This window comes from Schistocerca cancellata, chromosome 2, assembly GCF_023864275.1.
Source record: "Schistocerca cancellata isolate TAMUIC-IGC-003103 chromosome 2, iqSchCanc2.1, whole genome shotgun sequence".
Taxonomy (NCBI): domain Eukaryota; kingdom Metazoa; phylum Arthropoda; class Insecta; order Orthoptera; family Acrididae; genus Schistocerca; species Schistocerca cancellata.
Window position 1 is genome coordinate 938,812,455 of NC_064627.1, and position 14,343 is coordinate 938,826,797.

At 45.7% G+C, this 14,343-nt stretch overlaps 1 protein-coding gene and 1 pseudogene across 2 annotated transcripts in view; both read left to right on the forward strand.

The window, feature by feature from the left end:
• Positions 1 to 14,343, forward strand: part of LOC126162911 (clavesin-1-like) — a 741,639-nt gene that overhangs the window by 647,641 nt on the left and 79,655 nt on the right. The window lies entirely within an intron of this gene.
• On the forward strand, positions 13,907 to 14,024 carry LOC126163598 (5S ribosomal RNA; annotated as a pseudogene).

Consider the following 14,343-nt stretch of genomic DNA (forward strand, 5'->3'; position numbering starts at 1 on the left):
TACAGGCCGACCTCGTCTGCTGACTGACAGAGACCGCCGACAGTTGAAGAGGGTCGTAATGGCAGACATCTATCCAGACCATCACACAGGAATTCCAAATTGCATCTGAATCCACTGCAAGTACTAAGACAGTTAGGTGGGAGGTGAGAAAACTTGGATTTCATGATCGAGCAGATGTTCGTAAGCCACACATCACGCCGGTAAATGCCAAACGACGCCTCGCTTGGTGTAAGGAGCGTTAACATTGGACGATTGAACAGTGGTAAAACGTTGTGTGAAGTAACGAATAACAGTACACAATGCGGCAGTCTGATGTGACAATCCGATGGCAGGGTGTGGGTATGGCGAATGCCCGGTGAACGTCATCTGCCAGTGTGTGTAGTGCCAATAATAAAATTCTGAGGCGGTGGTGTTATGGTATGGTCGTGTTTTTCATGGAGGGGGCTTGCACCCCTTGTTGTTTTGCGTGGCACTATCACAGCACAGGCCTACATTGTTGTTTCAAGCACCTTCTTGCTTCCCATTATTGAAGAGGAATTCGGGGATGGCGACTGCATCTTTCAACACGATCGAGCACCTATTCATAATGCATGGCCTGTGACGGAGTGGTACCACGACAATAACATACGTGTAATGGACTGGCCTGCACAGGGTCCTGACCTGAATCCTATAGAACACCTGTGGGATGTTTTGGAACGACCGACATTGATAGCTCTCCTCAGTGCAGTACTCCGTGAAGAATGGGCTGTCATTCCCCACGAAACCTTCCAGCACCTGATTGAACGTATGCCTGCGAGAGTGGAAGCTGTCATCAAGGCTAAGGGTGGGCCAACACCATACTGAATTCCAGCATTAGCGATGGAGAGCGCCACGAACTTGTAAGTCATGTTCAGCCAGTGTCCGGATACTTTTGATCACATAGTGTACACACCGTCGTTCGACTGCCGCGCAGACTTGTGTATGGAGAACATTGTGGTAGGCGATGCTGGTGTAGAGAAGCAAGCCGCCAGGTCCAAGGTAACTATGGTACGCAGTTACACAATGTTACCCTCTCATGTGGAAATTAAAATATTTCTTTCACTGGTTTATTCATTATTTCTGTTCTGCATGTTCCTACAAATATTTCCACGATGTGTCGTTGTCATACTACCACTCGTTTTTCATGAGGGCCCTTTCAAGTAGCGAAAGCTTAATTATAACCACTCTGAATGTTCTTTCGGTTTAACCAGATGTTTGCCGGCTGCGGTGGTCTAGCGGTTCTGGCGCTGCAGTCCGGAACCACGGGACTGCTACGGTCGCAGGTTCGAATCCTGCCTCGGGCATGGGTGTGTGTGGTGTCCTTAGGTTAGTTAGGTTAAGTAGTTCTAAGTTCTAGGGGACTTATGACCTAAGATGTTGAGTCCCATAGTGCTCAGAGCCATTTGAACCATTTAACCAGATGTTTACAGTCTAAATTATGTAATTATATGAACCATGTTTCCCACATATATTAAGGTTAGACTTTAGAGCTGCAGCAGGCAAACAGAAATTTTCGTCTAGCTCTTCACTTTCTTGGCATGTGAAATCATAACACATAGAAGTCAGTAGCAGTGAAATTTATGCACTAAAATAGAAAATGTTTGTACACTTGAACGACGATTCACTATTTCTACCGCAACCACGCAAACAGCTTGTGCATTTCTTCTCGCCCGCTACCGTCTTCCACACTTTCAACTTTTAACTGTCTCTGAAGTGAACGGAAATTACAGATACAAAACAACGAGAAAAGCAGCGACTAGGGCCGGTTGTCTCGACCGCAGATAGTTCTCTGAGCCACCGACGCACTGACTTCCGCATTGTTTATACTGCGGTCGTTAGTTCTGTAAGTGCCCATTTAAGACTGCTACCGTTTGACGCGGGGAAGCAACAAAATACTGTAGTGCTACACATTAGTCTTCCACCTGGGAACGCTGATGGCTGAGTGGGTGACCTTAGTCTTATTCACTGCCCAGACTAAGTAAAAATAATTACCACAGATACGGAAAAGATGGGTGTTTAGTAGCATGCGAGTCTATTTTCGGACAAACCTTAAGTAAAACTAAGTAGTAATAGTAACAACACAGACCCACTTAGGAGACAACGGCCATGCTTGAGGTTTGCAGAGGACAGTAGAGATCTTACGACGATGCATTAGAGTGACATTATCAAGCCGTTCGCTACAATAAACACTTTGTTATGTTCGTCTACATTCATAACAATTTAATTTCTGCTAGTCGACGCATCTCGCATGCGGTGCAATAGAACGCTATCATCCTGTCTACCTGTTGTATGTGCGATTCCGAATTGTCACGGTGTACAGTGAACAGGGTTGACAATGGCAAGTACGTTTAGAATGGACGCGTCAGAACTGCAAAATATTCTACAGACAGTGGCTAGAAGATTTACCTCTAAGGGCAGTACCAGCTGCAGATGATAACGATTGCAACTATTTTTGCCTTCATATTAATCGCTACCGTTGAGACGTAAAAATCAGTAACTCGGCTTATTTTTCATAATGTCGTTTACTGATAACTTCTCTGAAATTATATTATATTCATATAACGCTTCAGTGACAAAACATATGCATTGCACTAAACAGAACAATGGAAAATTTGGTAGAAGGTGATCGCGGGGAAAATGAGTTTGGGTTCCGGAGAAATGTAGGAACACAGGAGAGAATACTGACCCTATAGCTTACCTTAGCAGACACAATGAACGAAGAATGGTTGCAGGAGACAGAAAACTCACTGTGGAAGCTCAAACCGACCACACAGGCATGGCGGACTTCGCCAACCTCTCCACTGGAGGGAGGTTCTGCTCACCAGGCTGCGCATCTGACACATGGGCGTGAGGACTCCCCCATCTACGAAGTTTGTGGTGTGCCACTTTCAGTACAGCATATTTCGGCAATGTGTGTCCTATATAACAATATTAAGGGAGACCTCCGTCTCGACGGAGATCTGCCCACTAATACTAAATCCAGTGTTATAAGAGTGGTGAAATATTGTGAACTGTCAACCGTCGTCCCTGAATTGCTGGGGGTTTGAGGCAGATCTTAAAAAATTACACTTTGCTCCGCATGTGGGGACAGCCTTCATCCCCATCCAAGAGACTGGCATGGTGACTTTTCATCAGAGCGCTGATAACCTTGATGTTTAGTGCCCCTCATCTTAAATCACCATCGCAATGAAGAAAGACAAATCCAAGTTTATGGCAGCTGTAGATTTAAAGAATGTTCTGAAGTTCTGAAGGTGCAAGGCATTGAATGTAATGAGCGAGAGGTTATGTACAACTTGTACAGAAACCATACAGCGGTTCCAAGATACGTAGGACATGAAAGGGAGCAATGCTTGAGATGAGTGAGAAACAGAGTTGCAACCTATCTCCAATGTTTCTCTATCTGTACATTGCGCAAGCAGTAAGGAAAAACAACAATAGATTTGGAAAATGAATTAAATTACAGGGATAAATAATAAAAACTTCAAGAATTGACGATGGCATTGTAGTTCTAACATAGATGGCAAAAAATTGGAAGAGCAGTTGAACAGAAGGGACAATCTCTTGAAAAGATGTTATAAAATAAAGGCGAACAGAATAATACATAAGGTAGGAGACGAGGTACTGGCAGAAGTAAAGCTGTGAGTTCCGGGCGTGAGTCGTGCTTCGGTAGCTCAGTTGGTAGAGCACTTGCCCGCGAAAGGCAAAGGTCCCGAGTTCGAGTCTCGGTCGGGCACACAGTTTTAATCTGCCAGGAAGTTTCATGTCAGCGCACACTCCGCTGCAGAGTGAAAATCTCATTCTGGAAACATCCCCCAGGCTGTGGCTAAGCCATGTCTCCGCAATATCCTTTCTTTCAGGAGTGCTAGTTCTGCAAGTTTCGCAGGAGAGCTTCTGTAAAGTTTGGAAGGTAGGAGACGAGGTACTGGCAGAAGTAAAGCTGTGAGTTCCGGGCGTGAGTCGTGCTTCGGTAGCTCAGTTGGTAGAGCACTTGCCCGCGAAAGGCAAAGGTCCCGAGTTCGAGTCTCGGTCGGGCACACAGTTTTAATCTGCCAGGAAGTTTCATGTCAGCGCACACTCCGCTGCAGAGTGAAAAACCCTCATTCTGGAAACATCCCCCAGGCTGTGGCTAAGCCATGTCTCCGCAATATCCTTTCTTTCAGGAGTGCTAGTTCTGCAAGTTTCGCAGGAGAGCTTCTGTAAAGTTTGGAAGGTAGGAGACGAGGTACTGGCAGAAGTAAAGCTGTGAGTTCCGGGCGTGAGTCGTGCTTCGGTAGCTCAGTTGGTAGAGCACTTGCCCGCGAAAGGCAAAGGTCCCGAGTTCGAGTCTCGGTCGGGCACACAGTTTTAATCTGCCAGGAAGTTTCATGTCAGCGCACACTCCGCTGCAGAGTGAAAATCTCATTCTGGAAACATCCCCCAGGCTGTGGCTAAGCCATGTCTCCGCAATATCCTTTCTTTCAGGAGTGCTAGTTCTGCAAGTTTCGCAGGATAGCTTCTGTAAAGTTTGGAAGGTAGGAGACGAGGTACTGGCAGAAGTAAAGCTGTGAGTTCCGGGCGTGAGTCGTGCTTCGGTAGCTCAGTTGGTAGAGCACTTGCCCGCGAAAGGCAAAGGTCCCGAGTTCGAGTCTCGGTCGGGCACACAGTTTTAATCTGCCAGGAAGTTTCAGAATAATACAAGGTTAAAGAAAAGTTATCGAATTCAATCACACGGAATTAAATCTGAAAATGAAACAATAAAAGTAGATAAGTTTTGCTATTTGGATAGCAAAATAACTGGTGATGGCCGAAGTAGAGCGCATACAAAACGCAGACTAGCAATAAGAAGAAAGCGCTTCTGAAAAAGAGCACTTTGTTAACGTCTAGTAAAATCTGAAGTGTCAGAATATATTTTTAAGGCTTTTTTATGGAGTCAAGCCGTAGGCGGAAACGAAACGTAGACGATATGCAGTCAGACAGCAAGAGAACTGAAGCTTTGGAAATGTGATACTAGAGAAGAATGCGGAGAATGGATTGGTAGATCGAATAACAAATGACGAGGTATTCAATCGAACTGGGGGAAAGAGAAATGTATTACTTATTAATCTGCAACGTCACTGATACCGCTATGTTTCGTAATAATACTCAAAAATATTCTGTTCATGCCACCATTGTAAGTGCGAAAAATTGGAACAACAAGCAAAATAGAAATCTGTTTTTAGCGATGTACCAATTGAAGATTAATTATGTATTACGTCACTGAAGATGGGTGAAAGCTCGAAACACCTCTTGCAAAAAAAAATTTATAAAAATGTGGCTGGTGTTGTATTTCTTAAAATAATCCACAGCTCAAAAACCAGTAAAATCGATAAATTAGTAAACACAATAATTAACACCGTTTGGATTCGCATGTGTAGGCTACATATAGTTCGCATTTAAGCAGTATATAATCTTGACTACGGTCTCACACCAGTATTTTGCTGAACTATACGTATATTAGAAAAAAAAAGATGGTTTAACGTCCCGTCGACGAAAGTCATTAAGGACAGTGCAAGCACACACTGGAGAAGGATTATGACGGAAACCGGCCGTGCTCCGTCAAAGGAACCATCCCGGCATTAGCATCGGGTGATTTAGGGAAATCACGGAAAACAGAAATAAGGATGGTCCAACAGGGATTTTAAATGCCGTCCCGAATAAGAATCCAGTGTCTTAATCAGACCACAAACATTCTTGACAATACAATTGAGGTCTACCCAGGGCAACTGTAAAGCGGTAACAAAGTGATTGCTTACAGTTTACAGTTGTTTGACCTTGACAACTATTACGTCACACATGAGTTACTGAATAAATGTAAGTAGCGTATTACATAACTGTAGAGCAGTAGGGTACGTGAAACTGACGTATGATGGAGCATATCTGCTTCAGTAAATAATACGAAGAGCTCACAAGTCCGGTAATACCAGGTAACGTCATTGAGAGTTTTCACATCGTTTGCAGTTAAATATAGCAGTCTTCCAAATACCACCTTTCCGTCCATCAGCTCATTCTTTTCTTTGGCGTAATAATTCATCCATCATGAACACTAAAAGCAAGAAATGGTATTCCCCAGCACGAAGGCGACAATGAAAATGACAGCAGAATACTTACAAAGAATAAGGCTAGGCTAATTAGCTTCTTCCTTGGTGACGTCAGGCACGCAGCGCTTCAAGGCTCGCAAGACAGCGCTCGAAACGCTTTCTGTCCTCGTCTTTTTACTGGGTCCTCTTTTCTGCCGTATCTCAAAGAGAAAAACTAGCTGAAGCACAAATCATGTCTGCCTCTCTCGCAGATCGAACTTGATTTTCTCATAAACGTAATTCCAGACTATTGAAAAGTTTTCCATTTAAGTTGTGAAGCTGTTTCATCTGGTAGTTTACAGTTTTCTGCCTGCCTTTCTGACATCACCAAAGTAAAGTGCTTTCACTGAGAGGAATTTCTCACCTTCTCTGCATACTAGGCTGTCAAAAGCTCAAGAAAGATAACGTCCAATTACTTCTGCAGTTGTGAGAATTAGTGCGAGAGAACGAGTACATTCTACTTTCACGTGTTGCATCACGATTTCTTCCGCTCTCGTTGCTGTCATCAGCGACAGTACTAGCTGTTCTGCCATTTACTAAATATCTTCTCTCCGCTAGAGTTTGTTTTAATTATTCGATAAATTTAACTGCGTGTATAACCTGTTACGTCTCCCCAGATAGAAAACAAGAGGCCTCTATGTTTGACGATGACGTGTATACATACCGAAGGATTTTAAAGTCTAACATGCGCTGAAGGAAAATCTTTCGCAGCACCAATTGAAAATGGCCCAAAGGCTGAAACTTCAATTATGAAATAAATAATTTCTACGGTCAACGGCGAATATGATGGCATTTAAAAAAACTCCACATGACTGTGAACTCCGACCATGAGAAGTTATTTTTTAAAATGTTTTCTTTTGCAGTACTGGTGTTTTGTAGAGAAGACGCTCTAGACCTTAAGACACTTTCTGCAAAATTATCTGGAAACAGGGTTGATGTCAGGTTGACGGATCCCAGTACCGGCACATTACCATGTAAAAATGTTAACATCGCGGGGATTAAGCTGAATTTGACGTCATTTACGCCTCACATTCAGTATGCTTACAAACTGTTCGTAAAGTAACTTCCACTGCGAACACTGGGGTGTCCCATGTCAAAGGATCGACCACACAGAAAATACTCTAAACTTTACCTCTATGACTTTTTGAGAACTATGTTTCGATATGTTCCATTATGACGGAAATGTTTTACGTTAACAGCCTAACTGACACTCGCTTTATGACTAAAACAGATAGTGTTCGAAAAGTACAAGCAGTTACCTATACGGAGACACGACATCGCTACTTCCATGACGTAACAGTAATTTTATGATTGAGGCTCGTTCATTATACAGATCTTTGGTTGCTACTGCTTGCTATTCAAGGTAGCCCAGAGTGAATTTGACACCAGCTTCTCCCCCCTCCCCCCAAATTATTTGGATATCCTCGTGAACGAACTGGCCGACCATTTGGCTAGAGAAAAGATTCCTCGCCCAACATTTTGCAGATACGGCATCCATCTCAGATACAGAGAAGTAAAATCTGATGCGCTACTGTTCCCTCTAAAGAAATACTCGCAATCAACAAGACGGGCTAAGTAGCACTCCCTCCTTCCATTCCTCCCGGAAGGAATCCGCCGTCGTATGTCGCCACCCTATCGGTCATACCAGATTAACCCATAGTTCTATCTTTAGTAGTCACCTGATGTTGCGGTAGCGGAGCATTACAGATATTAGCTCACATCATGGTGGACTGCCCCTTCCTCCTTGCTCACAACGCCAGTCATGTTCTTCCGGATTCCTTATCGTTAATGCTAGGAACGACCCTATCTCCTCCGCCGGTCGGACTGATTTCTCTTTTACTCTGTTTTAATTTCAGATGCTTAGCCCTTTCTTCGACCGCACTTTATTTTATGGCCACTGCGTCCGGTCGGTGGTCGTCAGACGTGGAGTGGTGCCTTTCGGCGCAGTTGAGGCACTGAGTGGAGGGGAGCGGGTCTCCCAGACCAGCCCAACCCATATTTTTGCTCTCTCATCTCTAATTACATTTCAACTGCTTTCGGCAACTTGACTTTACCACTGCTGCGTACTATCATACACTCCTGGAAATGGAAAAAAGAACACATTGACACCGGTGTGTCAGACCCACCATACTTGCTCCGGACACTGCGAGAGGGCTGTACAAGCAATGATCACACGCACGGCACAGCGGACACAACAGGAACCGCGGTGTTGGCCGTCGAATGGCGCTAGCTGCGCAGCATTTGTGCACCGCCGCCGTCAGTGTCAGCCAGTTTGCCGTGGCATACGGAGCTCCATCGCAGTCTTTAACACTGGTAGCATGCCGCGACAGCGTGGACGTGAACCGTATGTGCAGTTGACGGACTTTGAGCGAGGGCGTATAGTGGGCATGCGGGAGGCCGGGTGGACGTACCGCCGAATTGCTCAACACGTGGGGCGTGAGGTCTCCACAGTACATCGATGTTGTCGCCAATGGTCGGCGGAAGGTGCACGTGCCCGTCGACCTGGGACCGGACCGCAGCGACGCACGGATGCACGCCAAGACCGCAGTGCCGTAGGGGACCGCACCGCCACTTCCCAGCAAATTAGGGACACTGTTGCTCCTGGGGTATCGGCGAGGACCATTCGCAACCGTCTCCATGAAGCTGGGCTACGGTCCCGCACACCGTTAGGCCGTCTTCCGCTCACGCCCCAACATCGTGCAGCCCCCCTCCAGTGGTGTCGCGACAGGCGTGAATGGAGGGACGAATGGAGACGTGTCGTCTTCAGCGGTGAGAGTCGCTCCTGCCTTGGTGCCAATGATGGTCGTATGCGTGTTTGGCGCCGTGCAGGTGAGCGCCACAATCAGGACTGCATACGACCGAGGCACACAGGGCCAACACCCGGCATCATGGTGTGGCGAGCGATCTCCTACACTGGCCGTACACCACTGGTGATCGTCGAGGGGACACTGAATAGTGCACGGTACATCCAAACCGTCATCGAACCCATCGTTCTACCATTCCTAGACCGGCAAGGGAACTTGCTGTTCCAACAGGACAATGCACGTCCTCATGTATCCCGTGCCACCCAACGTGCTCTAGAAGGTGTAAGTCAACTACCCTGGCCAGCAAGATCTCCAGATCTGTCCCCCATTGAGCATGTTTGGGACTGGATGAAGCGTCGTCTCACGCGGTCTGCACGTCCAGCACGAACGCTGGTCCAACTGAGGCGCCAGGTGGAAATGGCATGGCAAGCCGTTCCACAGGACTACATCCAGTATCTCTACGATCGTCTCCATGGGAGAATAGCAGCCTGCATTGCTGCGAAAGGTGGATATACACTGTACTAGTGCCGACATTGTGCATGCTCTGTTGCCTGTGTCTATGTGCCTGTGGTTCTGTCAGTGTGATCATGTGATGTATCTGACGCCAGGAATGTGTCAATAAAGTTTCCCCTTCCTGGGACAATGAATTCACGGTGTTCTTATTTCAATTTCCAGGAGTGTATTTCGATGATATTCCTGGTTGTTGTCACGAACTCCAGATACACTACCGGCAATCCTTGAACGAGGGACTGCTGCTTAATCCGTTAATCCTTTCCCTCCGTCTCCCCACCCCAGCCAACCAAGCAACACCAACTTCGAAGAGGGAAAAATTGTTCGTGGATACTACATCTACTAAAGTCAAGTATAGTTCAATGAGAACGTATGGTTCTGAACGTGCACTGAGATCTGTAATATCTGATTTGACTTTATGCACTGGTATTTCAGTGCCAACTGCGTTCTTCAACTGTAATAAAGTGGATAGACTTCCTTGACTGATACACTTGCAGCACTGGTGGAGAAATTATTTCATGCAAAACAAGTTTTGCAAGAATGATTCTTTCGCTTTAGAGTGCATTTCATACTAAAATAGAATTTCTTGACAGAGTAAACCTGTGTGGTAGACAAGCATTCGGGACAATTGCTACTAATGCTGTCACCAAATGGCTCGGGGAAACATTCCTAACGACCTGGGCCTAAGCTCCAATCTGTCACTAGAATTCTCAAAAGCACAGTAATCATACAAGATATACAGACGAGACACTTTGAAACTAGGGATGCAGAGGAAATTTACTACAAATTCCGTTTTCTATAGAAACATAGATTATCTTCTTACTACTCTTCCACCCAAGTGTTTATGATTTATTGTTGTGGTGTATGTGAACTCGATTTCGAAGCAAATTCGCGTCTAACTTCTGGCACTGGAACGTTGTTATCTATATGATACATCTCAGGAAGTAAATTCCGTTGAGGTAACCCAGAATCTCTGTTCTGAAAACTAGGAGTTCCCTTACTAGAGGACGCTGAGGTGCATTAGCAGGATATACTTGCGGTACTGAATCACACCGGTAACATTGCTCAGTTCATGTAAATAATGCCATACTTGATTCGAAGTGGATTACAAATAAATCAAACAATAAATGGATTACAAATAATTCAAACAATAAACACGGCTGAGTGGAAAGGTAGTAACAGAGTAGTCTTCATTCTTCACACTAAAACTGTTCACAGCTGACTTACTCTATTTGCAGTCCCATGAAAGCAACAACTCTGACAGATCTAAGTTTTTAGCTGCACGTTAATGAATGTTCACATAGCTCACTCTGAGACATTCTTGCTAGCTATTGGTAGTGGTACGGATTGGACTTCAGGCTTGGCATATAGGTTTAATCCATCGAGAAATTTTAGCATTGCAAGCAGTTTTACATTTGAGTGAGACACACCTCTCTTCCCTCTCTGCGGAAAAAAAAATCGTAGCACCAAGGAGGAGTTGTTCGACAAAGGAAAGCTGGCAGGCGTATTTCTACATCTGAAACATGTCTTTGCAGATTCCGCGCCAGTAGCATAAGAGTGGCGTTAGTAGCGCCAGTACGAGGCTGCAAATCAGGTTTACTTTAAATACATCACTGTAACGCTCGTGAGCGTTAGTTAACTTTGAGATTGGACATGGTGAGTTGATATTAGTCAAGAATGCCATTATGAAGACGTCACTGAGTATCAAAGAGGGCCGGCCGCGGTGGCCGAGCGGTTATTGCCGCTTCAGTCCGGGACCACGCGACTGCTACGGTCGCAGGTTCGAATCCTGCTTCGCGCATGGATGTGTGTGATGTGTTTAGGTTAGTTTGGTTTAAGTAGTTGTAAGTTATAGGGGACTGATGACCTCAGATGTTAAGTACCATAGTGCTCAGAGCCATTTGAACCATTTTTTTTTTATTTTTTATTTTATTTTATTTATTTATTTATTTATTTTTTTGAAAGAGGTCGTGTAATAAGGCTACGGGAAGGTGGATGTTTTTTCTGCGATATTGGGCCGGCCGTTGTGGCCGAGCGGTTCTAGGCGTTTCTGTCCGGAACCGCGCTGCTGCTACGGTCGCAGGTTCGAATCCTGCCTCGGGCATGGATGTGTGTGATGTCCTTAGGTTAGGTAAGTTTAAGTAGTTCTAAGTGTAGGGGACTGATGACCTCAGATGGTAAGTCCCATAGTGCTTAGAGGCATTTTGTTGCGATATTGGAGGAATGCAGCAATCTGAGAAGCAGCTGGAACTGCTTTGACCCAGCAAACTGTTACAGATGTGTTACTTGAAGGACTGCTCCCATCTAGAAGCGCTGTAGCGTGCATTCCACTTATCCCGAATTACCCCCATATGCGATTTCAGAGGTGTCAAGCGAGAGCTCACTAGAGCGCAGGGTGGAGGTCTGTTGTGTTTTCTGATGAAACGTGTTTCTGCCTCGGTGCCAGTAATGACCGTGTATTTGTTAGGAGGAGGCCAGTACCACATCTGCCACATCTGGAGTTACAGTCTGGGGTGCGATTTCGTATGACAACAGAAGCACTCGTGGCTATCCCAAGCACCCTGACTGCGAATCTTTACGTCAGTCTGGCGATTCGACCTGATGTGCTGCCATTCATGAACAGCATTACAAGTAGTGTTTTCCAACAGGATAACGCTTGTTCGCATATCGCTGTTGTAATGCATCAAACCTTACAGTGTATCGACGTTTTGGTTTGGCCTGCTCTGTTACCAGATTTGTCTCCAATCGAGCACGTGTTGGGACATCATCGGACAACTCCGTCTTCCGCAAGCACCATTAAGCGTCCCTGTATTGGCTGACCAATTGCAACAGGCACGAAACTCCATTCCACAAACTGACGTCTGGCGTCTGCGCATCACAATACATGCACGTTTCACCCTTGCACTCAACATACCTTCGGTTACACCGGTTATTAATGGAAGAGCATATAACATCTGCAATGGCTTATCTCGCGCTTGGATTAAAATGTGATCTTGCAATGTTAATCACTTAAATGTGTTACCTAGACAAACGTATTCTCGAAATTTCTTTGCACTACATTAATTAGATTTTCCTGTCAGTGTATTTAGTGCGTCCACTTAGTCGCTCTAGTACAGTGGTTCGTGACCTTTCTTAGCACATTACCCTTGAGTGCAGCCAGACATTACCTAGTACCCCCAGCCCCCCCTCCTCCTGCCGTCTGTTGCACCCATCCCCCCTCTCCCACATTATTACCAACTTTAGCACTTAAGTAAACTGTAGGATGAAAGACTTTTCGTGTTGGAACAGTTTTCACAGTGATGAAAGATGAATGATACTTAGTTTGTGTGTGTGTGTGTGTGTGTGTGTGTGTGTGTGTGTGTGTGTTGGGGGGGGGTTGTTAGAATGAAGACTGGTGCATCGCAAGTGCTACCCACTGGGCGCTGATGACCACGCTGTTTAGCGCCCGAAAACCTCAAACCACACACAAGTGCTACCCACAACTTCTTCTCAGATAGGAAAGCCAACAATCCACAGTGCGGGTAGACACTTATACAAAACAACTTCCCTGCATTATTGCTCTCTGTTGCGATACTTGCTTGAGCTGCACACTGCAATCCCATTTAAAATCAACCGAGTTAAGATGTGTGCACTATACTTACTGCTAGTAAATCACTTGCTTGTTGCACTCCTTACTTCTGAACTGGCAGGAATTGGAAGACTTCAGGCTGTTAATGCCACGCAGGGTAGCCGCGCGGTCTGGGGCGCCTTGCCACGGCTCTCGCGGCTTCCCCCGTCGGAGGTTCGAGTCCTCCCTCGGGCATGGGTGTGTGTGTGTGTTGTCCTTAGGGTAAGTTTAAGTTACATTAAGTATTGTATAAGCGTAGGGACCGATGACTTCAGCAGTTTCGTCCCATAGGAACTTACCACAAATTTCCAATTTCAGGCTGTTAATACTTTGTGCCTGCCCACAGCCACTAGTAGTGGTAGTAATACCACTGTGTTCACCATTGTCTGGAGCCGAGCGACCGCTACGGTCGCAGGTTCGAATCCTGCCTCGGGCATGGATGTGTGTGATGTCCTTAGGTTAGTTAGGTTTAATTAGTTCTAAGTTCTAGGCGACTGATGACCTCAGAAGTTAAATCGCATAGTGCTCAGAGCCATTTGAACCATTTTGTTCACCATTCTGTGTACAGCACTATAGTAGCCCTTATGTAGTTGCTGCAGTGTCGTGCTGTCAATTCATTTATCTGTTTCGAAGCGAGTAATGAAGCAATTTCTGGACTACTGCAGGTACTGTCTGCAACTTGGAGAATACATTTTCTTAAGATATTTAGCATTTGTTAAGTGTATGCTTTACTTTTATCATCAACGATGTACGGGACAAAGTACGTCATATGTCTGTACTGGGTGGACTATGTGAGAAATCTGTAACCTCCACCGCGTTAACGCTACTAACTAAGGAAAAGTAATTACTGATAACTTATATATAAGCATATTGGCAACGGCCTTGCCGCAGTGGATATACCGGTTCCCGTCAGATCACCGCAGTTAAGCGCTGTAGGGCGTGGCCGGCATTTGGATGGGTGACCATCCGGGCTGCCATGCGCTGTTCCCATTTTTCGGGGAGCACTCAGCCTTGCGATGCCAATTGAAGAGCTACTCGACCGAATAGTAGCGGCTCTGGTCAAAGAAAACCATCATAACGACCGGGAGAGCGGTGCGCTGACCACACGCCCCTCCTATTCGCATCCTCAGCCGAGGATGACATGACGGTCGAATGGTCCCGATGGGCCAATTGTGGCCTGAAGACGGAGCGCTCATATATAACGCATATTAGAGTCTTGTTGTTGTTGTGGTCTTCAGTCCTGGGACTGGTTTGATGCAGCTCTCCATGCTAGTCTATCCTGTGCAAGCTTCTTCATCTCCCAGTACCT